The sequence below is a fragment of the Melospiza georgiana genome, chromosome 4 (genome assembly GCF_028018845.1).
Source record: "Melospiza georgiana isolate bMelGeo1 chromosome 4, bMelGeo1.pri, whole genome shotgun sequence".
NCBI classification, from domain to species: domain Eukaryota; kingdom Metazoa; phylum Chordata; class Aves; order Passeriformes; family Passerellidae; genus Melospiza; species Melospiza georgiana.
The window spans coordinates 7,794,595-7,821,669 of NC_080433.1; the positions used below are offsets into that span (position 1 = coordinate 7,794,595).

Below are 27,075 nucleotides of genomic sequence, written 5' to 3' on the forward strand. Positions count from 1 at the left end.
TCTTTATTATAGATATAATATAATATAATATAATATAATATAATATAATATAATATAATATAATATAATATAATATAATATAATATAATATAATATAATATAATATAATATAATATAATATAATAATAAATTAGCCTTCTAAGAACATGGAGTCAAGTTCTCAATTCCTCCTTCATCCTGGAGACCCAGAAAACACCACATTTGCACACATTTTTCACAAAGAACAAGCCATGTAGGCTTCTTTACTAATTTCTTTACTTTCACTAACATTTACCTAAAGTCTTGTCCTTGAGACATTTAATTTCTAGGAACAGTTGCCTTCAACTTCCTCTGCATCCCACACCACTTTTGGTGATCCAGCCAGTGTGTGACTGTATTTGACAGACTGGATATTTAAGGAACACAGTGTAGAAGACAATTTCCTTGAATAAAAATATTCCCTCACCTCCTCACTCTTGCTGTGTGTTTTGGTGCCAAGGGAAGGCACTGCTGGCTCTGTGGAACTGGAAAAGGAGCAGATGTGGCACTTTGTGATATGGTTTAGTGAGCAGGGTGGTGCTGAATCAAAGGTTGGACTTGATCTTGGAGGTATTTCTAACCTTAATTATTCTGTGATTCCACACCATAGACAAAGACAGGCAAGCAAGGTTGCCTAAAGCAAAAAAGCAAAGTTGAAAGCAAAGGGGGAAGAGGAAGAGGAAAAGAAAGGAAATCCTCATGAAATCCTCATTTATATATTTGTCCTTGATACAGCAATACTGCCAGATGTGAGGCCAAGTTGTGCAATGCTGCAAAGGGCTCTGCAATAAGAATTGAGAAAGCAGAAGCTGCTGGTTTCTGTGGTTGAAGCCGGCTGCCAAACACCCAGGAATGGAAAATATCCCACAGCAGGGCTGCTCCTGCCTGCTCTGAGGCTGCTGACACCCCAGCAGGTGCTGCAGGTGCTTCTCCAAACTCACAGGGACAGAGTGAGGAGCCCCCATTTCCCTGGGACACCCCCAGACCCACTCATCCCTCTCCCTCCTCTGAAAGCCCCTTTGCCCCTGGGCCGCTGTCAGAGCTCCAGGATCAGCTGCACATTAACTGCACCAGAGGAGTAAAGGAGCATGAAAAATGGCAAAAAAAAGAGGAATACAGGCTCTGTGTCACCCCACAGTTCTCCTCTGATTGGTGTGGGGGGCACTGGGGATGCACAGCACAGCTTCCAAGGAGGAACAGCTCCTCAATCCACTGACACAGCAATAAGGGCAGCAGCACTGCCTGCACCCCAGCTGCACAGGGGTCTCTGCAGGAGCAGAGCTTGGGTGCCTGGGTTAGAGGGATCTACTGTAAATGCAGTTCCAGCAATGAGGGGAGGGAATGATGCATCTGATTCCATGTTCTCAGAAGGCTAATTTATTATTTATATTACATTATATTATATTATATTATATTATATTATATTATATTATATTATATTATATTATATTATATTATATTATATTATATTATATTATATTATATTATATTTCTATATTTTATATTATTAATATTATACTAATTATAATATTATAAGAACTATTAGTATTATTTATTATTTAGTATTATATATATTATTATTTAGTATTATATATATTACATAATATATATAATATTATACTAATTATAATATTATACTATTAGTATTTATTACTTTATGATACTATATTACATTAAAGAATACTATACTGAATTCTTATACTAATTTTTATATTATTAATATTATACTAAAGATTATTATACTAAATAATACAGAAAGGATACTTACAGAATGCTAAAAAGATAATAATGAAAACTCCTGACTCTTTCCAGAGTCCTGACACAGCTTGGCCCTGATTGGCCAATGAGTGAAAACAACTCACAGCAGAATCCAATGAAACAATCACCTGTGGGTAAACAATCTCCAAACACATTCCACATGAGCACAACACAGGAGAAGCAAATGAGATACGAATTGTTTTCCTTTTCTCTGAGGCTTTTCAGCTTCCCTGTAGAAGAGCCCTGGGTGAAGGGATTTTTTCAGGGAATGTGAATGCCACAGGGGTCCCTTCCAGTAGAGCTGGTGGGGCAGGGAAAGGCACAGGTGGAAAAGCTGCAGTCTTTTCTTTTGTTTCTCAATTGGAATTTATTTAAGAGCAAATGTTTGCTCATGCAATTTCCCTTCTCTGTCCAGCCCTTCATGTTGAGGTTAAAGGGGAGGAAACAGGGTGGGAGCAATGTTTCACTTCTCAGTTTTACAGAGAACTTAGAGGCTGCAGAGAATTCCAGGTGATTGTGCTGGAAGCATTTCCTAAAAATGTGGGGTTTGGTTAAAAATGTGAAAGCAGCCATTTTCCCACTGCCAGGAGTTAGGGTCTTAGAGGATCCCCTGACCCGCAGACAAGTGTCCATCTCAAGGCAGAGATAATCAAATTATAAAAGCAAATCTTGAAGTTCTCAGCACTGTCCTTCCCCTCACTGCCCCAGGACAGCTTTTAAAGTTCTGGGTAATGTTCATCATTCCTAAAAAGCTGCCTCCCAGAAGATAGGAGCTACAGCCACTTGTAGCTGTATCTGTGCTCCCACACAGCAGGGGAACAGCTGAGATATTTTCTCTTAATTTTTCCCTTTGTAGCCCTCCGCTGATCTCCCTTGGGCCAAAGCAGTGGAAGGAAATAAATTTGCTGTGGGATGGCAGAGGATGCTCTGTGCTGTGAGAGGGGGCATGAAGGGGCAGCGGCTCAGGGACTTGGGTGCCATCATCCAGGCTCAGGTGCCCCTTGCCTGGGAGCCTCCATGCCAGGATGGAGCATTACCAGCAAGGGGCCTCTGCAGCTCCCAGGGGGAATCAGAGCAGCCCAAAGAATCCAGAATCAATCTTAATCCCACATTTTTTGTGGCTGTGGGTGCACATTAATGTGGGCAGGCTGTGGAGAGAGGGCAAAGCCTGTCCTGTGAGTAAATGAGCACTGCAAAAGTGGATGCCACAGACAACTTGAAGAATGCTTCCAGCCTAAATCACCAGTGTTTTCAGGCCTTTAGTGGCACACTAGAGGCCTCAAGTGACACAGCAGATGTCACTTGTGCCAAAGAGCACTGCAGTGATGTGCTCTATGGACAGTACATCATAGGATACAGCTTCTTCAGATTCCTTTGCACTACATGTGTGCAGATCCCACTACAAGTCACCAAGCAGATCTTCCTGTTTAGGATGTGTTCTGGAGCACCTTTCTGTGTGATTATATTCACATGCACAAGCCCAGCAGCCTTCCATCCAGCCTTCCCCATGGATTAGCAGCTGGAGCCTTGGCTGTACAACTCAAAGCAGAAACTTTGCCTGACACTCCTCAGAGTGCCCCATCCCTCTCCTCTCCAATGCAAACCTCCCCTGTTGATATTCTCTGGCACTGAGGTTCTCTTCTTGGCCCTGAGGACATGCTGGGTGTCTTCTACACATTCCTCAATGGGTTTCTCAACTCCCATTCCCTTATTTCAGGTGTGCCCCTTCAGCATGGCAGAACTTCACTCCCAAAGAGCCTCTGCCATCCATCTATCCCTGTGCATCCAATGATGTTCTACTCTTAAATAATTTTAAAAACCCATCTAAACGAAAACAAACGACAAAAACAAAACAAAAACCAAACCAAAACAACCAAATACAAAATAAATAAAAATAAACCCCAAAAATAAAAATAACAAAAAAAGACTAAAACAAAAAAAACCCCAAAACAATCCAGAGCAAGAGACACAGACACCAGAACCAACTTTTAAAAGTCTCTGGTTACTTTTGTCTCAGATCCTGATGATTCTGCATCTCACAAAACTGTCTGGGAGCTAAAAATATGTAACCTCTACAAGGAGAAATACATAAATCTGCTTGGCCTCCACAAGTCACCAAACATTCAGAGTAAAGAACGTTCTGCAGTCTCTGGTTTATTTTCAACTTCACTTCTGCAATCATAAAAGTCTATTAATGTTGAAAACCTGGAATTGAACTGCCCTTTGGAAAAACTAAACTCAGATTAATGTGCAGCTTGGTCTGCTCAAAAGCACAAATTAGTCACACAACCTTAAATCATTCAGATAAAAGTCCCAGAAAAGCAAGTACCTTTCTTTCATGACTGGTACTTGGCTATTAATAAATTAATTAGTGTAATAACTGTGTTTCTTGGCTATCAGTTACTCAGATGGGGGTCACTGTATTCTTGTTGCAGAAGAGAATTGCTTAAAGTCTGTTTTAACCTGATGGATAAAGACTTGTCCATTCTGCTTGTTCTTGTTGTGAAAGTTTGAGCAAAGTTAAGCCCCTTTAGGAAGTGTCCCCATTTCCCACAGAGCACACTCCCACTGTGAGCCCTGGGTGCAGAAAATGCACTCAGAACCAGGGGTACCCAAACCTGCAGAGACTGAAAAAGACCCCTCAGCCTCGATCATGGGAAGTGCAGTGAGATCCAATCCCCACAGAAAACCTGATTATTGCCCACAGGTAGGAAGGAACAGGCTGGTGATCTGGTGTAGTCAGAAGTGGGGCAGAGAGACCTGCCAGATCATGTCCCTGCATGTCCAGGGGCACCCGGGTGTGTCAGGCTGGAAAGGCCCCCCCGAGCCATGAACTGATCACCCCAAAATCCTCTTTGACCCCACAGTGTGGGATGGGCCAGCTGGCAGCAGAACAGCAGCCTCTGTGCGCTCTGATTTCTGCTGAAGCTTGGTAGAGCTTCTGGGGGAGGGAGTGGTGAGATCTTTATCAGCAAAGCAGTTTTAACAATTCCAGCAAATGTTTTGTCTAGCAGAACAGTTCCATGGGACCAGAGCTGAAAGCCAGGAGGGACCCTCAGAGAAGCAAATCAGTTTAGGATGAAGCTCTTTGCTCAGTGCCAGCACTTGGTCACTCTGGTGACCATCCCTGGTCACTCTGTAAATGCACCAACCTTCAATCCAGCACCAGGCCTGCAGTGTGGGGAAGAGGGAGAGGATGGACTGTGCTTTTGGGCTGACTTTAAACAATAAATTTGATCTTGAATTTGTGTTGTGGGAGCCTTGAAGGACAGTTTCTCAGCCTCAACTGCTCTGCCTGTTCCTTGGCCTTATAGCCTTGTCTCTACAGCTCCTGCTGGCTCAAGATGAGGTCTCCCACATTTTTAGCTGGGATATGCTAGGAGGAAAATCCTTGTTAATATTTGGGAACCAGTTAATGGCACATGTACAGTGCAAGGAGGGTGGGTAGCAACAGCAGCAGCAGCTTCAGCTCCCTGGACACCCAGCACCCAGATCACAGGGGCTGCACTCCTCTGCTGGATGAGACAGGAAAATGAGCCAAAGACCCTTGAAAATCCTTTTATCTGAACATCACTAGAGTTGGTAGAAATATCATCTAAAAATGTTCTGCTTCCACAAGATGAAAACAAGATGCACAGCCCTGGGGTGCCTTAGTGCAGGGGTTTGTCACATCCTCCCTTAATGGGCACGTTCCTCCTCAGTGATTTATGCCCAGCATTGCTCCAGCCCCCCTCTGTGCAGGTGGCATGTGGAGGGGTGAACTGAGCATCAGCTCAGAGCTGGAAGCTATTTTAAATGCAGGGAATGCCCCCACAAAGGCAGGAGTGATGCATCTGACTCCATGTCGTCAGAAGCCTGATTTATTACTTTATGATACTATATTATATTAAAGAATACTATACTATACTAAAGAATACAGAAAAGATACTTACAGAAGGCTAAAAGGATAATAATGAAAACTCCTGACTCTTTCCAGAGTCCTGACACAGGTTGGCCCTGATTGGCCAACGAGTGAAAACAACTCACAGCAGAATGCAATGAAACAATCACCTGTGGGTAAACAATCTCCAAACACATTCCACATGAGCACAGCACAGGAGAAGCAAATGAGATAAGAATTGTTTTCCTTTTCTCTGAGGCTTTTCAGCTTCCCAGGAGAAAAACTCTGGGTGAAGGGATTTTTTCAGAGAATGTGAATGCCACAGGAGGCTGAGTAGAGCCTGCAGCACAGCATGAAACATGCAGAAATGCAGACCACAGAAAAGATATCTGGGGAGAGATCTCCTCACTGAGGGTGTACTGAATCCTGTGATCCAGGAGCAGCCCATATAATGTGAGCTTTGGGGGAGGACACAGCTGCAGTGGGAACTGAGTTGTTAATATTGCACAAGTTGTTAAATGCATGTTACACGGGGTAGTAGCAATGTGGAGGGGGTTACTCCCTTCTTTATTGCCCCAGGAAATTAATCTTTTGACCCTTGTGCAGGAATGAGAAGAAAAGGTCTGGGGACTTGTCACAGACATGTTTTCTGAAAAATCCTTTCCTTAGGATTTTTCCTCCTGAGAACTGAGAGGCCTCAGGAACAAAATGTAAACATTGATTATCTGCTGCTGTGGAATGCAGCAGGTGGATCTGTGATTGGTCACATAAAGTTGTTTGTAAATCATCACATTCAGCTGGCTTGGACTCTCAGTCCAAGACAGAAGCCTTTGTTATTCATTCCTTCTTTTTCTCTTCTATTCTTAGCTAGCCTTCTGATGAAATCCTTTCTTCTATTCTTTTAGTATAGTTTTAATATAATATATATGATAAAATAATAGATCAAGCCTTCTGAAACATGGAGTCAGATCCTCATCTCTTCCCTCATCCTGGCACCCCTGTGAACACCACCACAGGGACTCCCTGTGCCCCTCCCAGCAAATGCTTCACTGCCTGTCCATGGCAGACACCAGCACCATCTCTCTCTTGGGCCATCATGTGCATTTACAGCTTTATATCAACATGAACACAAAGGGTTGGGATCTCCAAGCCAGCTCCTGACCACAACAAGCCCTGGCAGGGCAGAGCTGGTGCTGTGCTCCCACGTGTGGGCACTGGCCAGACTGCTGGGCTTGGGTCCCCACCACACTCAACCCTCATTCTCTGGCTGCAGCCAGCACCAGCCTTCCTCTTGTCTTGGCCAGGAGATTTTCTGGTCTCTGCTTGTAAAACCCCTGAGGGAAGCAGGACCTGACTGTGCTGGACCAGTCCCAGCACTGCTCTGACCCTCAGCCCCTACACCCACAGCTCACAGTTTAAGCCCATCTGAGCCCATATTGTCACCCAAAGATGTGGTCCTGCCTACTCCCTGCCCTGGCTGCATGTTTCTTCTTGCTCCCTTGTGTCAGCACAGCTTGGGGTGCAGCTTCCAGCCGGTTGGATCTGTTTGGTGGCTCATTTTTCAGCCAGATTAGCAGGCTGACCTGCCTCACCATGTGGCTCCACATCTGCCAGCCTGGCACAGTGGGGGTGGCAGAAATGCACAGCCAGGAACAGGGTTGGATGGGATTGGACAGGCAAGCAGGATTGTCCCTTTTGGCAGCCAGGCAGAGCTGGGCTGGCTTGAACTTCTCGTGAAAACCTGCTTTTAATTTTCCCTTTGGTAAATAAGAATAATTCTCTTTTAATGGGGAAGTTGTGCAGCTCCATTGTGTTTCAGAATCACTCTAACCACAGCATCTTTCTGCAGATCATAACTGAGTTAAGTGTGTTGAGCAAATAATATTTCAGCTGCTAACAGTTGAGTCAACAGCAGGGTAATCAGGATTTAATCTTCTGTTTCACAGGGGGAGGCTGCACTGCTGTTTTACAAAGCCTTTTTCATCACAATAGGATTCCCTGAATCAAAGGCTCACAGGTGTGATTTTTGGCAGGGAACAAACAGTTGCATTCCTATCAAATGCATTCTGCATTCCAAGCACAAATAACTTCCAAATCCTTGGTCCAGATTTGCTTTCCAGAAAAGGAAGGTGTTGCCTTCCCATGAGTTCAAAGGCCCATCAGGAATGTGGTGTTTGGGATGCTGCTAACAAGGAATTTTTCATTACTGAGGAACAATTCCTAGAAGTTAACCAGGCAAAAATGCCTACAAGAGGCTCAAGATACAAGAATTTAGAGAAATAAGTAAATTCAGCCATCAGCAGTGAGAAGAAGGCTTCATCCCCTTTTCTTTTTCTGTAGAAACTGAATAAAACCCTCATGCTCCTTAGCTCTAAGCAATGTCTTTTCAAAACTGATGGAGTAAAACAGACATGTCTTTCAAAGACAAGCTGAAAAGCTGCTGAATTTTCTTGTTGTTCTTTGTGGGGATATTTCTATATAACAGTCAATGGTTGTGCTCTTTGGGAGGTTTGATTAGATGTGCATAAAGATTCTGCCTTTTCAGGCTATTCATTTTGTCATGGATTTCTTTCAGAGTGCCTTCTTTTTATTACATCAACATTCTGAAGACAGGCAGCGATTTCTAATTCTCTAGAGGACTTTGCATGACCACATCAGCAGAAATGAGCAATTTTATCCTGCAAGGATGTGGGAGTACCATAAATGAGAGGCTCCCAGTATGAAAGATGTGAAGGAAAGCAACTTCTATCCCAGGAATGTGAAGTGGTCCAACCTTTGGCTGTCAGCTACAGTCTGATTTCAAATGTCTGACGAGAGAACAGAGGAATTTGATACAAACTCATTTCTTGGGTGTTTTAGTATTGACAGACTTCCTTGCAGAATTTGTGCAAGCAGGGGATGGAGGCCAACAGGTCACTCGAGCCTGCAGGCTGCTTGCCAGGGTATATCCCGGATCAAGGTGGAAATGAAAGGATGGAGCAGCCCTGCTCTGTGGGTGGGAGCTGTCCATGAGCAGTTTTGCTCTCTGGAGAACCCATTCACCCCAACCCTTTCAGGACAGCTTCTTATCCTGCAGTGATGTTTGGAGGGACAAGGTTGGGGAGCAGGGAGCTCAGCAGAGCATGGAGCCTGTGTCTCACAGTGAGCCTCAGTGTTTGCAGCAGAGCCCTGTGGTGACACCAGCCCCATGTCTGGGCTTGCTGTGGTCAGACTGCTCCCTGCCCCACCAAAATCTGCTCCAAACCTCCTGAGTCCCACTGTGGCAAGAAATTAGGGAGCAGAGGGGACAAACAAAGAGGGCAGGAGAGCAGATGGGGCAAGGTTGATCCATGTGTCAACCTACAGGCCAAAGCTGGGAGGAAAAAGGGATCCTCCCTCTGCAGCCAGGACTCTGGAGATGAGGAAGGCTCTGCTGGGGAGGAAGGCAGGTGAGGAGCCACTACACAAACCTGAAGCACGTGCTGTCTGCACAGGCTGCTCTGCAAAATCTGGGTTATAACAGGAGATGCTCCAAAAGTGTAAGAAAGTACCTCCTTGTAATCCACCTTCAATCCAGGTGTAATGTCCAGAAAGAACAACCACCTCACCTTCAGCAGGACCTGGCAGGCTTGGGGCACTGAGGTTGCAGACTCTGCTCTGTAGAAGGCTTTGCAAATATTAGGCAGGAGATTTTGTGTCACCTTGATTTTTTAAGATTTTCTAAGTTTTTTGATGTTGACATTTTTGTAGCAAACTTTCTCACACACTTTCTGTAATTAACTCATTGTTTTGCATTCCTTTATAGAAGAAGAGAAAGTTGATAGACTGTTAGCTTGTCCAGTGTCATTGGAGAGGTGGCACTGTCACCCTCCAATCCACTGTCACTTTTAGAAAACTATAAATGTTAGAGTTAGAAAATAAACTTCTCTTTTTTCTTCACCTTGAGAACAGCGGTGTGCGCTTGTGTTCTTTCACGTCCTACAGCGACAGTTTTGTTTTTAAGTCCCTCTGAAGCAGGGAGTAGAGCTGGTTTAGGAGGTGCTCCCTAAGTTGAGAACAAGCCACCATGCTCTGTACATGATTTTTCTCAGAGAACAGGAGGTGCTGAAGAGAAACCACTGGCAGAGCTGTAGCAATTTGGGGGTGCAGCTGCCAGAGCTGCTGTGAGGTACCTAGATATGGCAGGAAGGGGGACAAAAGATGGGAAAGGGAAAGGGAAATGAGCTGCCAGGAGGGGGAAGCCACCATGATTTGCTTCTCTCAGCAAGGCAGGGCTTAATGTCTTCTGCCTTCCACTGCTGCCCTTGCCAAGCCCAGCTCTGTGCAGATAGCAGGGGAATGAATCTGTCAGTCCCTCAGCAGAGAGACCACTCCCCTCTGCATTCCTGTGCAGACCTGCAAAGGATTAGTGCCTGAATATCTCCCTTTGAAACCAAAGCTGAACTTCCAGAGCTCCTAATCTGACCTTGGCAGTGGATCAGCCCCACAAATCTCCTGATAATGATGGATAGGATATGTTATAATTTGAAGTAAGGAAAGCCCTGCATCAGATCCCTGCATCCCAGTTACCTGGGACATTCCTTCCCAAACTTCCCCGCCTTTGTTTTCAAGCCATTCAATGGACTAAAAGATAAAAAGAGGTTAAAAATCCAAAGTGGAGTAGCTCACTTCTAATTTCTTGTTGAAAAACAGTTGCCTTGCCATATTAGATTGCCCGTGTCCTCTGCAAGACCCAGAACATGAATCACACATGTTCACCACACTCCCCTGGGGTGAGCAGAGAGATGATGGGATGCCAACCCCTTGCATCAGTTCAGTAATCCTCCTAAGCTGCTCCTTATTATTTCACTTGCAGGCCTGATGTGCAATGCAGCTGGTTTGGGTTCCTGCCCCAGCCCCACCTGCACAGAGCAGCCTGGCAGGAGCAGGGAAGCACACACACAACCATTATCTTATTGCCCTTTGGCATCCTCAGAGATCCATTAGGACTGAGGGCCAGAACACATTAAAAGCCTTTGAAGTGATGATTTACAGACAATCAGCAGCATCACTGTAGTTGGGTATTTCTGGAGGTTGGCTGGTGTCACCCTTGTGATGCATTTAATGATACAGCCAGGAAAGACAGAAGAGCAGAGCCAAAATAGCCCCACTGTTAGCAAACATCAATACTTTTAGAAGCCATTTTATGAAACTAGAGCTTTCTGACATACAGTCGTGGTGAATATTAATAAAGCTATTAGAGCTGGTCCAAGTTTTCCGTCTTGGCTTTTTGTTTTGTTCTGTTTGCCAAACAACAATAAAGATTCCTTTAGCAGAAAGAGACATCATTTCAGGCATGAAATGGTTTTGGGACAAAGAATAAAAGATTGAAATGACAAAATACACCGTCAGGTCTCTGTGCTGCTCTTGTTCAAACCACACTGACCTCGGGAGGAACAGCAGAGGAAGCAGGACCAAGACAGGTTTCAGTCACCTCCCAAAACTTGCAGTTTTTCAGCATTAGGAGTTTCTTTTCCCCTCCCACTTCTGCCTCCTGCTGGCCATGCTCTCCCATGGGCTGGGATTTCTTGGGTGATGGGCTGGGTTAGATCTCACACCCTCTGCATTTATTCTTTGCCTTTCTAGGACTCCACCTGGTTGTTCTTGAACCAACTGCACTGGGTCCAAAGCCTCGAGCAAAACCAGTTCACAGAGCTCATCAGCCCAAAAATTTAAATTATTTGTTTGTTTTGGAGAGGTTGGGAAGGAAGTGGGGGAGCAGCATCCTCCAGATCCCATATCTAGCATTTCCTATTATGCATTACACAGGCATTTCAAAAGCCAGGTCAAGTTTTATAACAGCACATGTACTTTAGGGAGAAATGTTAAGAAATAAAAGATGAAAGGCAGGCTGAGAGGAGAGGAAAGCAAAAAGTGTGGAAAAGGACCAAAGGGCCAGACCCACATACTGTGACAGCCATCAGAGCAGAGAGGAAAATCACAGTGACACTGAACTTTAGGAAAGAAAGTTGTCATGAAAAACCCATCAGATTAAATTAGACTTCTTTCCTCCAATGCCTTGGTGCATCTTGAAGAGCAGCATGGTTTCTTTAAATAACCTGTGTGTTCCACATAGTCCTGCAGGCTGGGGGTGTCAGAACTGAGTACATCCCTCTGGGTGTCCAGAGTTGCCGAGAACCCCTGCCAGGGGGCTCAGAGACCCTGGCACACAGCCCAGAACACCTGTGGGTTTGATTTTCACCCTTGGAGCAAGTTACCAGCTTTGTATGAGGACGTGAAAGTCATACAGGTTTGAATGGTGTAATAATAAAATATTCACAGGGTGAAAATGTAGATTTTAGGATTTTTGGTATGGGAGTTATGGGGACAAGATGGAGGAATCTGGGTGTGTCTTGTCCTTCTTTCTTCTCCTTGTTCTCCATTTTCTGCTGTGATGTTGGCACTTTGGGATTGGTTTAGAATAGAAGCTCACTGTCTAACATAGGTGATAGGTATTGGGAATTAAGTGTAAATATGTTATATGTAGTTTGTAGTATAAAAAGACAACACTGCCTCAGGGGCGGTCAGAGTGCCTTTGGTGCCTTGCTGAGCAATCTTGGCTGTGCAGAAAGAAAATTTTATAGATAAAAATTAATAAACAACCTCAAGACCTAAAACTGAAGAGTCCAGACTCGTTCTTCAGTTGCGCAGGCCAAAGCAGAGACATCCTGCACATCTCAGGGCAGCAATTATCAACAGCAACCTGATATGGGGGAGAGTTCTGGGTATGCAAAAACCCTCTGAGCTCAAATAGTCCCCTCCTGTGCTGGGGAGTGATGTCCATGGCCCAAGGGCAGGTACAGCCAGGGCTCACTCTCCTGCATCCACCCCTGCCCAGGGAGATGGGGGAGCCCAGGGGCCTAGAACATGAGTAAATAAAGGTAGTATAGAAAGTAATCTTGCCCCATAAAGAGTTGCAGCTGGGTTAATTATCAAAGATTAGGAGCAGGCCTGATGTTAACAGGCCACAGCTGTAGCCAGTAAGAAGAGTGTTATAAAAGAGTGGATTGGGTGTTTGAGGGAACTGGAGTTGGTTGGCTGCTGTGAGGACAAGGAACAGTCAGTGCCTGGAGGAGCTGCCTGCAAGAAACACCAAGGAGGGACAAAACTCTAGCAATATGGAACCCTTGCAATGTAATGACAATAGAACTCTTGCACTATAATGACAACAGAGGAGGGCAGGGGAAGGCCCTGAGCATCTCACCCTGTGAAAGGGAGGAGTGGCAGCACATCTCTGGTTTGGAGCCCATATGGTGATGAGACATCTCCCCAGTGTGTGTCAGTGTCAGCTGCTGACATGATCCCAGCTTTGTCTGGCACCCACAGTCTGCTGAGAGAGCACACTGGGCTCCAGATGCTTCTTTATATCTGCATTATATTTGCATTCCTCCCTCTTGGGGTTTAAACCTAACTGGGCTTTGCACTTAGATTCAGGAGAGCTGCTCCTTCTCCCTGTGCTTGCAACAAACGCTGAGCCTCTGACATGAGGTGGCTCAGGGTTTGCACTTTGGAGGGCAGTGTAATAACTAACTCACTCAATCCACTTTCCTGTTTATCTGTCCATTCTTCAGAGCAGGGCAAAGCTTGAGCTCGTGCCCTGACAGGCCAATCCTGGGATATTCCAGTGGGGTGGTGTTTATTTTATCAGTTCAGATGGCAATCAGGGTGCTCATGAGCTGACACAGGGGTCAGGAGAGGGGCAGAGCTGCTGACTGGGGGCCACTGGAAGGTCCCCTCCACTTCACACCCCCCTGCTCTCCCTTCCTCCACACCTCTGCCTCTGATTTCCAAGTCTCCCACCTCAGTCCTCTACAGAGAGTACCAATTTCTATTTAATTTTAAAACATTTTATTGACAAATAACTCCCTTAACCAGGCAGATCTTAGTGAGATATTATGCTTGTTCTCTGCATGTGCAATTCTGCTGATTTTGTTGGAAAATCAAGCTCCTTCCTGTTGCTGGTAACATTTGTTCTTTGGCTGAGAAATGATGGCTGAAGGGAATGGAAACAATAGTATTCAATGAGCATTTGCTTCCAGGGGGTTTCTTGCCAGTGCAATTCCACAAGCAAAACTAACAATACTGAAAAATTATGTAAGTGTTAATATTATCTCTGAGAAGAAGCTAAATTGCACAAGCCTGGGGAGCTGAAAGAATAGTTTAATTAAAATCTGCTTGTGCTTGCTTTCTGCCCTACATGTATGAGCAAAGCCCTCTGGGAAAATCCTCCTGCAAGAAAGACAAATCCCTCTGAAAACTGGAGAATTCCACAAAAACTTATAGCCAGAAAAATAAGGACAAGCAGTTGCTGAAGGGCACTGGCTTCAGTCAGAGCCCAAATATCTGGTTCCAGTCCCTGCTGTCCCTGGAGCTGTGCTGGGGCAGGAGCAGCAGGCACCCACGGGCTCTGACTGTGACTTTCAGAGAGAATCTTGTTGGCACAAAAATCCTCCCCTGCTCCCTATACATTTACCTGTATCTATAATCTCATTTTTGTACCTTAAATACTTTTCTTTTTCACTACTCTAAATTGTACAACAGATTCCATCCTAATAGGGAGATTTTTCTGCTAATGGATGGTGACTCAGCATAAATAATTTTCTTTTACTGCTTGGGTTTATTGTTTGAGTTTCCTGAGAGCTGGTTCTGCCACTCTTCCCTTCCAGAAATTGCGCTTGATTTCAGACCAGAGGATCTCAAGGTCTGGGACTTGATTTCACATGCTTTTCTTTTAAACCAAGCTATAATAGCAGATGAGGAACTGCTGAATTCTTGTGCAATAAAAACAACCTTGTCTTGAAATTATGAGGTTGCAGCATTTGAAATTATTTATATGACTATATTTGGCTGAAACACGAAAAATCTCTTCTAGTGGGCTTTTTCTAAATTTCTCATTTACAAATGTCACAGTTTTTAAAAGCTGCAAAGTGTGGATGTTTGTGCATAATGGGAATTTAATGGTAGCAGCATAATGAATATTAGATGCTTCTGTCAAATAATCACATATGATTGAATAATAGCAGAGAAAGTGGAAAAAAATTCCAGAGAGAGGAGAAAAACACAACATGAAGGAGTGAAGCTCACTCAGGTTTTAGAGCTGAGTAGAAGGAAGAAGAACTGAAACTGATTTTTGCCTGAGACACATTTGCTTTTAATGTCTAGGAGGTGACATACCCACTCAGCATTGGGACAGAGAGTACCATGAAGCCTTGGGACATTAAAGGAGAGGTTTGTCAGGGTCTGGCAGGTCTGCAAAGGAAGGTGGCAGCAAACAGAAGAGATTTTGGACAGATTTGTGGAATCAGAGGACAAATTTAGCTTAATATTAGGAAAGGACCTTCCCATTGAGACACTGAAAGAAGCTGAACACACATTACTGTGGTCTTCATAGAGAATAAGGCAGACTTTTGCTCACAGAAATTAAAGTCTGGAAAATGCCCCACTCTAGTGAGAGATGAGCATCATTCAGTGCAGGTGTTGATGCCTGGGTCACTTGAGCACTGTTGCTGGTGAAGACAACACTCAGCCATTAAGAATTTGTACCACCAGTCATCTGAAATCTCATTGTGCTGCAACCTGGACAGCAAAGTCATACTGCACTTAGTAACTTTTTCCTCTGGAAGGTTCTAGATCATGCAGCTGTCTTGTATTTGTGAGGCCTCCCGACAAAGGGAGGAATGGTGAATCTGACTCCATGTTCTTAGAAGGCTGATTTATTATTTTATGATACTATATTATATTAAAGAATACTAAACTAAACTATACTAAAGAATAGAGAAAGGATACAGACAGAAGGCTAAAAAAATACTAATGAAAAACTTGTGATTCTCTCCACAGTCCTGACACAGCTTGATCCTGATTGGCCATAAAGTCAAAACAATTCACATGAAACAAATGAAAAAGCCACCTGTGGGTAAACAATGTCCAACCACATTCCAAAGCAGCAAAACACAGGAGAAGCAAATCAGATAATTATTGTTTTCATTTTCCTCTGATGCTTCTCAGCTTCCCAGGAGAGAAATCCTGGGCAAAGAGATTTTTCCAAAAATATGATGGTAACACAGCTGGGCTGTGGAAGATTGAGATCTACCACTGAAACAAGGTCCTGCCCTATTACTGCTTTTCATTGCCCAGTTTTGGTTAGCAGGGGTTGGTTCCTGTACACGACAAGTGAAGGACTCAAGGTACTCAGCAGCAAGAAGTATCTGTTAAAATTTCACTTTAGGTACCGAAAAACTATCTTTTGGCATCTAGCCACTGCTTTTGATACTAAACCAAAGGACAGACACAAATCTTGTCAGCAAACAGGTCAGTTAGATCTTTTTACTAACCCCCACTATTTAGATCTGAAATTGCAGAGCAAGGAACACATGGTTTGTGGCATTTGGGACTAAATATCATTCAGCAACTTGTACCCACTGAATTATTTGTTAGCTGTGTGCTTAGCTTCCCTTCATGCAGCCAGTAGAGCAGCAGGGCTGGAGGCAGCTGTGTGTGTGCACAGGTGAGAGGGCAGCCCTGATCCCTGAGAAGGCTTTCTCTTTTAGCACAGCATCTGTCTGCTTTGTGGCAGAGCAGAGAGCTAAGGGTCCCTTCTGCTAGTGCTAGTTACAAAAAACACCAATTTGGACAGAGCAGCTGGAGAATCCTGACTGCTGGTGTGTGGAAAACAGGCAGACAGGACAGGGCTCCATTCCAAATGTACAGCAGATGTTTAGTCCCAAATTACAGCAGCCTGCCACTGCTCTGAGGGGTGTTCAGCCTCCACTGGAGTCCTTACCCAACACAAAGCTCTGTGTGTGTGTGCACAGTCTGAAGCAGAGCCCGAACAACAGCATTTTGCATCTGATGCTCTGAAATCAGTGACAATCCCCGTTGGGAGGGACCCTCCATATCAAACCCTTGGGTCTGGCTGTGCTCAGTAGTTTTATTAGAGGAATTAATGGCCCAGATGATTTGAGGGTTTGGTACTGTTGGTGCACTGGTTTTGGTCTAAATGTTTCCATTGAAAATAATCAAGAAATTAGACCTGTATTCTTATGGCTTAGATAATACTTTTCTAAAGCTCAGTATTCAGGTGTGCTGTCTGGGGAGAGGCTGAATGCTGATCTCAGGGTACAGCTGGACTGCCAAGCCATGGCCCTTCAGATCAAGACTTTGTTTTAACACCCAGCCCCAGTGCATTAGATGTAATAATATCACAGGGTACAACTGTCCTCAACACATGGCTATGGTACAAAGAAAACAAGCAGAAGCAAAGATGAATGCTGTCATGCCAGAAGTGTGTGATTCCACACAGAGTGCACTCTGAAGGACTCAAAATATTTATACTGCAATCTATTATATCTGGATATAATTATAAATTGATAATGATACACATAGTATATTATATACATAGTATGTATATATATAATCTATAAATATATATATAATATATAATGTTATATATGTTATATATTATAATACTACATTATGTATATAATAATACTATAAAATGCATATATGTAAAAATATATGTAATAGAGATATGATAGATATATAATATATATTCTCATTTATATAATATATATTATAATATATAGTATATAATACCATATTATTTATATAATAATTATATATAAATACACAAAGTATATATATAGATATTATGTGTATTTTTTATATATTATATATAGTATGTATATATATTTCCATATAAAAATATTATATACATAAATATTATATATATTTAATATATATATACTCTGTGTATCATTATCAATTTATCATTATATTCAGATATTATATATATATATATATATAATTGATAAAGTTTTGGATTTCTTGAGCTCTATGTCTCTGGACAAATAAGGTCAGGTTCATGTAAGGCTTGATCTTTATTCACAGGCAGAGTCCCCAAAGCCCTGCTGTCTGATGAGTAGGTTGGTGCTGGATCAGGCTGCTTGGGTACAGAACTTCCCAGGTTGCTAAAACTAACCTCAAACCAAGAATATTGTGGAGGACCATATAAAAGGTCTTCCAGAAGTCCAGGTAGATGAGATCAGTAGCTCTTCTCATGTCCACTGGTGCCATCACTCCACCAAGGAAGGACACTTCTGTGGCCACTCAGGCACAACTTGCCCTTGGTGAAGCTCTATCAGCCTCTCTCTTCTGCTTTTGCTGACACAGAGGGAGTGGCTGTCACTGTCATATTTTCTGAAAAATCCCTTCCCCAGGATTTCTTCTCCTGGGAGGCTGAGAAGCCTCAGAGAAAAATGAAAATAATGATTATCTAATTGCTTCTCCTGTGTTTTGCTGCTTTGGAATGTGATTGGAGATTGTTCATCCAACAGGTGATTGTTTGATTGGTTTCATGTGAATTGTTTTTAATTAATGACGAATCACTGTCCAGCTGTGTCAGGACTCTGAGGAGTCAGTCACGAGTTTTTAATTAGTATCTTGTTGGTATCCTTTCTGTATTCTTTAGTATAGTTTTAGTATAGTATTCTTTACTATAATATAATGCCATAAAATAATAAATTAGCCTTCTAAGATCATGGAGTCAGATTCTCAATTCCCCCTCCATCCTGAGGACCCAGCAAATACCACAAGTGGCCATGGCTGTACCAGATGTGAAAACTGCTCAGCAGCCAGCCCTGGATCAGTGAAAATGCACAATATTGACAGAGTTTGCTTTATCAACGACAAAACAGCAGAGCTGTGATGTGTCAAGTCATAAATAACTCATCATGGGGAAAGTGTGCACTGTCTGGGCAGGGAGCCACAGCATTCATCCTTAGATATGCATTCAAATCAGTCCCATTAGTATCATATTCTTCTGTAATTACTCCATTGATTCAAACTGCATCTTATCTCCCCCCAAGAGTTGCAAACACCCTTTAATTTACTGAAAGGCAGGAGGGAGGAGGATGTTACCATAACATCCACACTGAGTTCAGAGCAAGGCTGTGGAGAACATGCACACAGGGCTTGAACACCTATGGAGCTGAATAGTACAGTGGATATTTTTGACCCTGATAAAGGGGAGAGGATGATGTATCTGACTCCATCTTATCAGAAGGCTAATTAATTACTTTATTATACTATATTATTCTGTACTATATTACACTATATTATATTACATCTAAACTGAATCTGCCAAGCACTCAACTGCACAAAATGTCATGATTGTCACCTGACAGTCCTGACACACACACACCCCTGGCCCTGATACTGATAGGCCAAGGAAACAAAACACCATCACTTTGGGAAACAATCTCCATATTGCATTCTACTTTGGCACAACACAGGCACATTAAATGAGATAAGAATTGTTTTTTCTTTCTCTGAAGTTCAGAGAATGTGAAGCCCAGAAATATTCTTGGGAAGAATCGTGCCTTGCTTTTGTCTGTGAAGAGAAATGTGGTGACAAAACAGTAGCAGTTCTGCAGATGCTAAAGTGAGCAAAAGCCACATCCTGAATGCTAAAGGGATGCCAGTGTTTACTCACACAGCAGCATCCCAGGACCCTCGTGTTCACCCTAAGAGTGGAAGGGCTATGAACTCTTCACTGACCCTGGGCTGTTCTGTGTTGGTGATGAAACCCAAAACCTGTCAAGTTTCATGAGGTCTCCAATTTCCTAGAGGAGGTTTCAAAGTGCTCCTGTTACAATATCTTGTTTTCAGAAGTACCTTTCATGAAACTTCACAAATTCTCCTTGATCCCCTTTAAATTACTTCCAAGCACTCCCTGAAAGCTCCACTGTTTCTATATTTCTATAAAAGCTCCACTATTATTGTTTTTGGCACAGAGGAGGTTCATTGCTCCTGAGAGCTATTGGAATGGGTTTCAGTGTGGCAGAGGGCTAAAAGAAGCTCTTAGGCTGTCCCTCATCACTCTGCTAGGCAGGAGATGCTGTAGCACAGCAGCTGAAATGCAACTGCATAACCCCTCTGCAAAAAATAACCCAGCTGATGCAAGCTGAGGAAGTGAGAGGCGAGAGAGAGAATCAGAAAAAGCAAAAACAAAAGCTTCTTGTCAAACAGGGGAAACTGCACCATTTGGGTTGGGGTCAGCTTAAGCAATGCCATGTGAGGGAGGAAAGGGGAGTTGTGGGATGGGGAATTCTGCAGGTGGGAGAGGGTTGGCAGTGATCATTCTCTGTGCAGGCATGTGCCAGCCTGGGGACAACACAACCTGGGATGGGACACAGCGTCTCTTTGACCAGAGCCTGCTGCTTCTACCAGTAAGATGGATTTTGTTTTGCATATGTGCAGGCCATGGAGGAAAATGAGTTGTGTGTTAGCCAGCATAAAAGGCTCTGAGCTGCCATTACCTCTGTATTTGTGTGGGAGTGGAGAGCAAAGAGAAAAATGTAATGAGAAAGTCTGGTTTCACTTAGGTGCTGTTTATGTTGAGAGTGAGGAACTGCCAGCACACACACTCTCCCCAGACAGCTGCCAGCTACAGAGTCAAGATTAAGAGGGAGACTTGAAGGGAAACATTACAGTAGCATGCTCTAGTAAGAGATTTTGGTCATAGAGAGCAAGGAAACAGAGAGGGGGAAAAAAAATCAATCCTGTCCAAGGACTCTCTCAAGTCTCTTGGAGGGTTATGGCCAAATGGCCAGGGCCATAATCTCCCTAATGAATTTGCCAAAGCATTAAAATATAAATGTGATTTGTGTAAATGACACTGTTTTATTTGAGATGCTAAGCTCCTGCAGATATCAAAGGAGCCAAGGGTGTTAATGCTCCTCTGGCAACCACAGCCTGAGATTGGGCACCCAGCTAGAGCACTTGGAAGAGATGGGTTTATCCTTTGGGTTTAATTTGATTCAATTAAAGCAAATTTGCACCAGAATAATACTGGGGAAAATAAAAGTAGTTTTTCCTTGTTGCTGGAGAAAAGACTATCCCTGTGCAAGTCCTATATGATGAAATGATCACAAACACCCTCTGCTGAGGGGTGCAGTGCAGCCTTTGCCAAGGTAAGCAAAAGGACAGCTCAGTACTGAGCAGCTGCCAAACACCAAGTAATTATGTTCTTTTCCTGCTAGTTCTTAGCTGCTTATCAAAATACTTAACAACTCCCAAAGCATACTTGAAATGGTTCCTGCAGCAGTCAGACACAGGGCCAGCCAGCTCCTGAGGGGAGTTTGAGCACAGCCACCCTGGGCTGTTTTCCCAGGAGAGCATGAGAAGTGCCAGAAATGCTCAGGAGCATTGTGTCCCCAGGAGCTGGTGTTACAGATCCATCAGTGAGTTGGACTGTCACAAGTCCCATTATTTTCAATGTGCTGTTGATATATTCAGTGTATTTATGGGGTTTACCTACAGGGTATAACTTCAGTGCAGGGCTTTGCCCAGATGACTGCTGGTGGGTATCTTCCATCTCAATTATCCTCATCCTTCTACAAATTATTGTTCTTGAGTAGCTCAATTTCATCCTTATATTATTTACCTATATTCTGTGTAGGAGCTGTGGTTGATGGCAACAGGACTGAGGTGGTCTAAGAGCTCCCAGCTCTGGTAATTGCAGCATAACCCACTTGGAAACTCTGATTCTGATAAGTTTCTTCATTCCAGCAGATATATCTCACATTAAACCTTTTTCTAGCACCTGTTCTACAAGAAGGACAAATATCTTTGCCAAGCACAGTACTGCCTGATGTGAAGGGGAAGCAAACAGCAGCACTCTGAATAAAGATGATTTGGCAGGGAAATTGGGAGAGGAATGGACTCCTAAACAAAACTGTGATATGAAGAATTTGAGTCCCACAGGTGGCTTCTATTCCTCAGTGTCAGGAATCCTCAGGAGCATTGTGTCCCCAGGAGCTGGTGTTACAAATCTATCAGTGAGTTTGACTGTGAGAAGTCCCATTATTTTCAATGGGCTGTTGATATATTCAGTGTATTTATGGAGCTTGCCTACAGGGTGTAACTTCAGTGCAGGGCTTTGCCCAGGCCACTGCTGGTGGGTATCCTCCATCTCAACTGTGCTCATCCTTGCAGTCCTGTGTCTCTACTCAGTGAGCACTTTCCCCTCCTGTAAATGTGTGACAAGTCACTACCAGCTTCGTTTTACATCCTTAGCCTGACACTCAGGTCGGTTCTGGGCCATAGCCTGTAAAGTTGTTGTGAATTTTGTTGTCTGTGTGTTATGTCCAGAGTCTTGAAAATAAACTTCATTGTGTCAAATCCACTGAGTGTCTTCTCTAGCCAAGGAGCTGCTCCAGGTACCAAAAAGGTGGAAATGCAAAACAGACAAAGTTAAATATTCAAGATTTGAAAGTAGCTATGAGATCCTCTGAAGGGTTCTGTGTACCCTGAAGCTGTGACTGGCACTTTATCTAGGAAGTTGCAGGTGAGGCCAATTTCTTTAAGACTTCCCAGGAACAACGGGAATCTTCATCCAGGACATTCCCATGATCTCTGGTATAAGCTCTCAGTTTCTGGTTTTCTGGTAGCTCAAATAGCTTGAAAGGGAAAAAAATGATTCCTTGATGCATTGGATGATGTTTGGGCTTCTTTTGTTTTGGAAAATAAACCAATCTGAGCTGTGAAGGTCAAGAGTTTAAGTCAGGTGAGTGATATTGCAAGTAGAAAGGGTCACTGATATGCTTTTGTCAACATGAAACATTTATTGGAGTCATAGCACAGTTGTTGGTTCAGAGCAATAAGGATTTCTTCTAAGTTTTCACCCCAGACTTTATCAGTTGCTAAAACTGTACTTGGAAATAAAAGATGAGAAATTTTTTATGCTGTAGCTGAGGCTGAAAGACCAGACAAGCAAGTTCCTGTCTTTAGTTCGGGCAGCTTTGATTTATGGCCTTGTAAAGGCTGATAAAGACTCTCCAGCACACAAAACACAAGAGAATTAATTCTTTACACATCAGAATCAGGACAAAGATGTAAGATGTCAAGCACTTCATTGAAATTTAATCATGCTTTATTACTGAAGCAACCCCATAATATTAAAATGATGGTTGGTTATTTACAAGCATATTGCTGCCATGGTAATTGTGACCAAATAACTCTAACTCAATCTCTTTGGTAATTATTTTCATGTCTAATTTCTGTTTGGATCATGTTTATATCAGATTTAAGCTTGGCTCCATCTGGAGCAGATGCAGTCTTCTCATAAAAGGAATAATTGATCAAATTCTGGATTTGGTTACATGCATGCAACTCCACTGTAATCCAAAATATGTGACTACATGTCCCAGGAGGGAGGGTCAGCTGGAAGATCTCTTTAATTAGTATATTATGTGTTCAAATGAGAATTGTATGCTGCTCTTAGTGAAAACTGGACTGATGCTCTCTGCTTGAAAGGGATTATGCTGACAGGTAGACAGCAGGTCTTGATGCTGGAAGTTCTCAGTGTTTTGTCATTAGCTCCTTGATGTAATCTCAGAAATGAAGGAGACAAAATACTATGAGCATTTATCCTCACATTAATTCAGCTATTATTGAAGAATTTGATGCAAGAACATGAATTAAAGATTTCCTGTGTAGGACTGTGAGATCCCTGTAAGGACATAGCATGTTTGCCTTTGCCACTCAGCAGCTAGATGTTATTTTAATTTATAGATTTCACTGTGATTGCATAGGAAGTAGGACAAATTCTGTCTGTTTTATAGCTGGAGACACTGAGATACAAAGGGAAATTCCGATATGACAAGGAGGATGGAAATCTCAGTGTTCTCCATTGGGCCTCACTGGCTCCTTAAGCAATGTCTGGATATTGCTATTTTAGGACAGGCATGAGCTCTGCTTTGGGACTGAAATGCTCCAGCCCTGGATCTCCATCAGCCCTGTGCTTCCTCCTCTCCTTTCCTCTCTACCCTCCCACCAAGGCCACCCACACCCTGCTCACAGAGATCCTGTGCTCCTCTTTCTCTCCTCATGGACCACATTTTCCCTGAGTCCCTTCCCTTACATGTACACCAGATGTCCTGTGTGCCGCCCACCCTCCTTCCTCTCCATCTTCTTCCTCCCTCTCACACCAGGAGCAGTGTGTGTGGTCCCCAGCCCAACACATGCCTTGACCATAACCTCCCTCTCTCTTTCCCACTCCCTACTGAAGTTTCTTTTGGAGCTTGTTCTTTAAAAAATCCCTAAAACCAGTGATGAAAGATTTGAAGTGGTATCTTGTATTTGAATTTGAATCACCCAGATTATCCAGAGGGATTGGGCCCATTCCTGACTTCTCCTCTGACTGCAGATTCTTATAAATTTTATTCCAAAATTGGACCATGTGTACTCCTGGAGACACCCCTGGCTCAGGTTAGCCAGCAGAATCCCTGCTCCACCACTGCATAAGCATGGATTGCCCTTTCAGCACTGCCTGTTCCAGCACCACAGCCTGTGGAGGTTTGAGGTGCCCAACATAAGGAACATTTTCTGCCACAGTGAGCACTCACAGCCTGGGAGAGGGGCTGACAGTGGCTCTGACAGCACAGGGAAGAGCAGCAGGTCAGAAAAGGCAAGATGAAGTGCTTGAAAGGGAGGAGACAGAGGGGAGAAATTGTCACAAAACCATTGTAAAGCCAAAAGCATCACACCAAGAGCACCATTAAAAAACCAAGAGTGTCGCCATCATATTTTCTGTAAAATCCTCTTTGCCCAGGATTTCTCTCCTGGGAAGCTGAGAAGCCTCAGAGAAAAAGGAAAACAAAATTATCTCATTTGCTTCTCCTGTGTTTTACTGCTTTGGAATGTGGTTGGAGATTGGTCATTAAATTAAAACAATTCCCATGTTGGATAAACAATCACAGTCAGGCTGTGTCAGACTCTGGAGAAAGGGTCATGAGTTTTCATTATCATTCTTTGTAGCCTTCTGTCTGCATCCTTTCTCTATTCTTTAGTGTAGTTTTAGTATAGCATTTTATAATATCATATATATATCATATCATATCATAATAAATTAGCCTTCTAAGAACATGGAGTCAGGTTCATTCCTTCCTGCCATGGGGGACCCCAGAAAATGCCACACAAGAGCTGTCTCAGGGACAGCAAAAAGATGCTTACAAGCTGTGTGCATGCATCAAAATGCAGACATCACAGAGTCACACAAATGGTGGCTGGAAGGAGCCTCCTGAGGTCTCTTTTCCAGCCTCCTCCTCAAAGCCAGATGGCTGCCAAGGGTATGCCAGGTCAGCCCTGATTTGTCCAGCCAAGTTTGTAATCCTCCAAGCACAGCACTCCCATCACTTCTGTGTGACCTCCTCCCATGCTGCACTGCCCTCCAGGTGAGAAAGCCTTTCCTAACATCCACCCTGAACCTCCAAAGCAAGGAAAAAACCCCAAAACAAAAAACCAAAAAAACCCCCAAAATAAAACAAAACAAAACACACCCAAAAACAACCATACAAAAGAAACCAAAACCAAACAAAAATACCACTACCAAACAAAGCAAAACAAAGCAAAGCAAAACAACAAAATCCAACATCAACAACAAAAGTGAAACCAGAGAAATGTTTTACAGAAGGGAAGCAACAAAAAAAAGTGAAACCACAGCTCGTGAGGGAGACCTTGATAACATCTGTTTTGGCTCCTTGAATGTCAGAAGGAGTAAATGTACTGACTCCATCCTCAGATAATGGCCAGCTAGCTCTTCTTCAGAATCCAGAGCACCTTCATAGTCAGTCCCTTCTACAAATTATTGTTCTTGGGCAACTCTATTTCTTCTTTATATTATTTACCTATATTCTGTGTGGGAGCTGTGGTTGATGGCAACAGGACTGAGGTGGTCTAAGAGCTCCCAGCTCTGGTAATTGCAGCATAACCTGCTTGGAAACCCTGATTCTGATGAGTTTCTTCATTCCAGCAGATATATCTCACATTAAACCTTTTTCTAGCACCTGTTCTACAAGAAGGACAAATATCTTTGCCAAGCACAGTACTGCCTGATGTGAAGGGGAAGCAAACAGCAGCACTCTGAATAAAGGTGATTTGGCAGGGAAATTGGGAGAGGAATGGACTCCTAAACAAAAGCTGTGATATGAAGAATTTGAGTCCCACATGCGGCTTCTATTCCTCAGTGTTTATCGGGGGGGGGAAAGCCTGTGATCTCCAGTTACCTAGCCAAGAGAAAATGAGAGCAGCACCATTTGTCCATTACTATTTATTATTTTAGTAGCAACAATGGCAAAACACCCAACTTTGTGATCTTATTGAAGCAAGAATAAATTGAATTCACCAAAACTGCACTCAAAACCTTATTGTTGTCTCCAAACACACACAAGCTAAAAATAAGATGGAAAAGGGATTCTACAGCCTTGAGGCACTTGGCTGAGGTGGCAAAAATGCAGCATTCACTCAAGTCAGGGGGGAAAAAATGATGCCTGTTCATTTCAAGGGATTTTGGATGAGATCCAAAATAAGGGAAGATCAACAAGAGATAGGAAGGCAAGTGATCAAAACATACTGTAAAAGTGCCTGGTATTATTACAAACATCTCCTAAGGCTCCTGATAATAGAGCAGGAAAGCTATAGCTGTGATATTGTATTTTTTCAGTGAGAACAGCCATTAGTCCCTTCCTGACCACATGCCAACCAATACAAGGTAAATACTCCCGTGGATTTTTCTGTTCCCTACCCTTTCTGTACTCAGTAAAAGCGAGCCAGCTCTCTTACCTTGCTGCACAGGGACTCCTAGAGCACTCACCTTTGGCACGTGGATGATGGAGGGCCTGGGGATGTGGGTGCAGAGTGCAATGACCTCCTGGCTCAGCTGTTTAGCAGCAAACACTGCTGGCAGGGTGGTGGCAGGCACTGCCTGAGCAGCAGAGTGATTGCTGGAGCTGCTCTGCTTCTCAGAGCTCCTGCTGCCTTTGAACATCTCCTTGCTGTCCCTCTCTCCCCCGTGCTCGATGCTGCTGGCTGCTGCTGCTGCTGTGGGTGGCTGCAGGCACACGGCTGGGGCTGCCTCTGCCTTCTCCTCCTCCTCCATGGACACAGGAGCTGCGTTGGGCTGCTCAAATGGAGTGTTTTCAGATGTGTTTCCGAAGCAGGCGAGCAGGGCTGAGCAAGGGAAAGGATGCATCTTGGATGACAGGTTATCGGATCCGCTTAGCCTGCTTTCCACAGCTGCATAATCAACAGGCTGCACTCACATCCACAGCAGTGCCCAAAATGAGAGCCCTGGCATGCTGGCATTCCAGGCTTCCCTGGAGAGAGCACCCCCTTTTCTGCTGTTAGGAGCATTCAGAAGTGGGGTGCTACACCTCCTGCTCCGTCCTCCACCAAAGTCAGCCCGCTATCTCCTCCCTGCAGCCCACTCCTGTTGTCCACAAGGCAAAGAGGTGCAGGCACAATACAAACGTTTGCAGCCCTCGCATGCTCTTGCTGGGAGCTGTCAGCAGCTGAACAAAGCCCTCACAATAGCCCCATAGCCCCGGCAGGCTACGGTTACAGGA

The 27,075-nt window shown here is 43.7% G+C and overlaps 1 protein-coding gene across 1 annotated transcript in view; it reads right to left on the bottom strand.

Moving 5' to 3' along the window:
• Positions 1-26,432, bottom strand: part of FAM107B (family with sequence similarity 107 member B) — a 127,167-nt gene extending 100,735 nt beyond the window's left edge. The window contains exon 1 of the mRNA XM_058022562.1: positions 26,325-26,432. The gene's annotated coding sequence lies outside the window, so the exon portion shown is untranslated. The remainder of the gene's footprint in view (positions 1-26,324) is intronic.
• Positions 26,433-27,075: the final 643 nt, after the last annotated feature.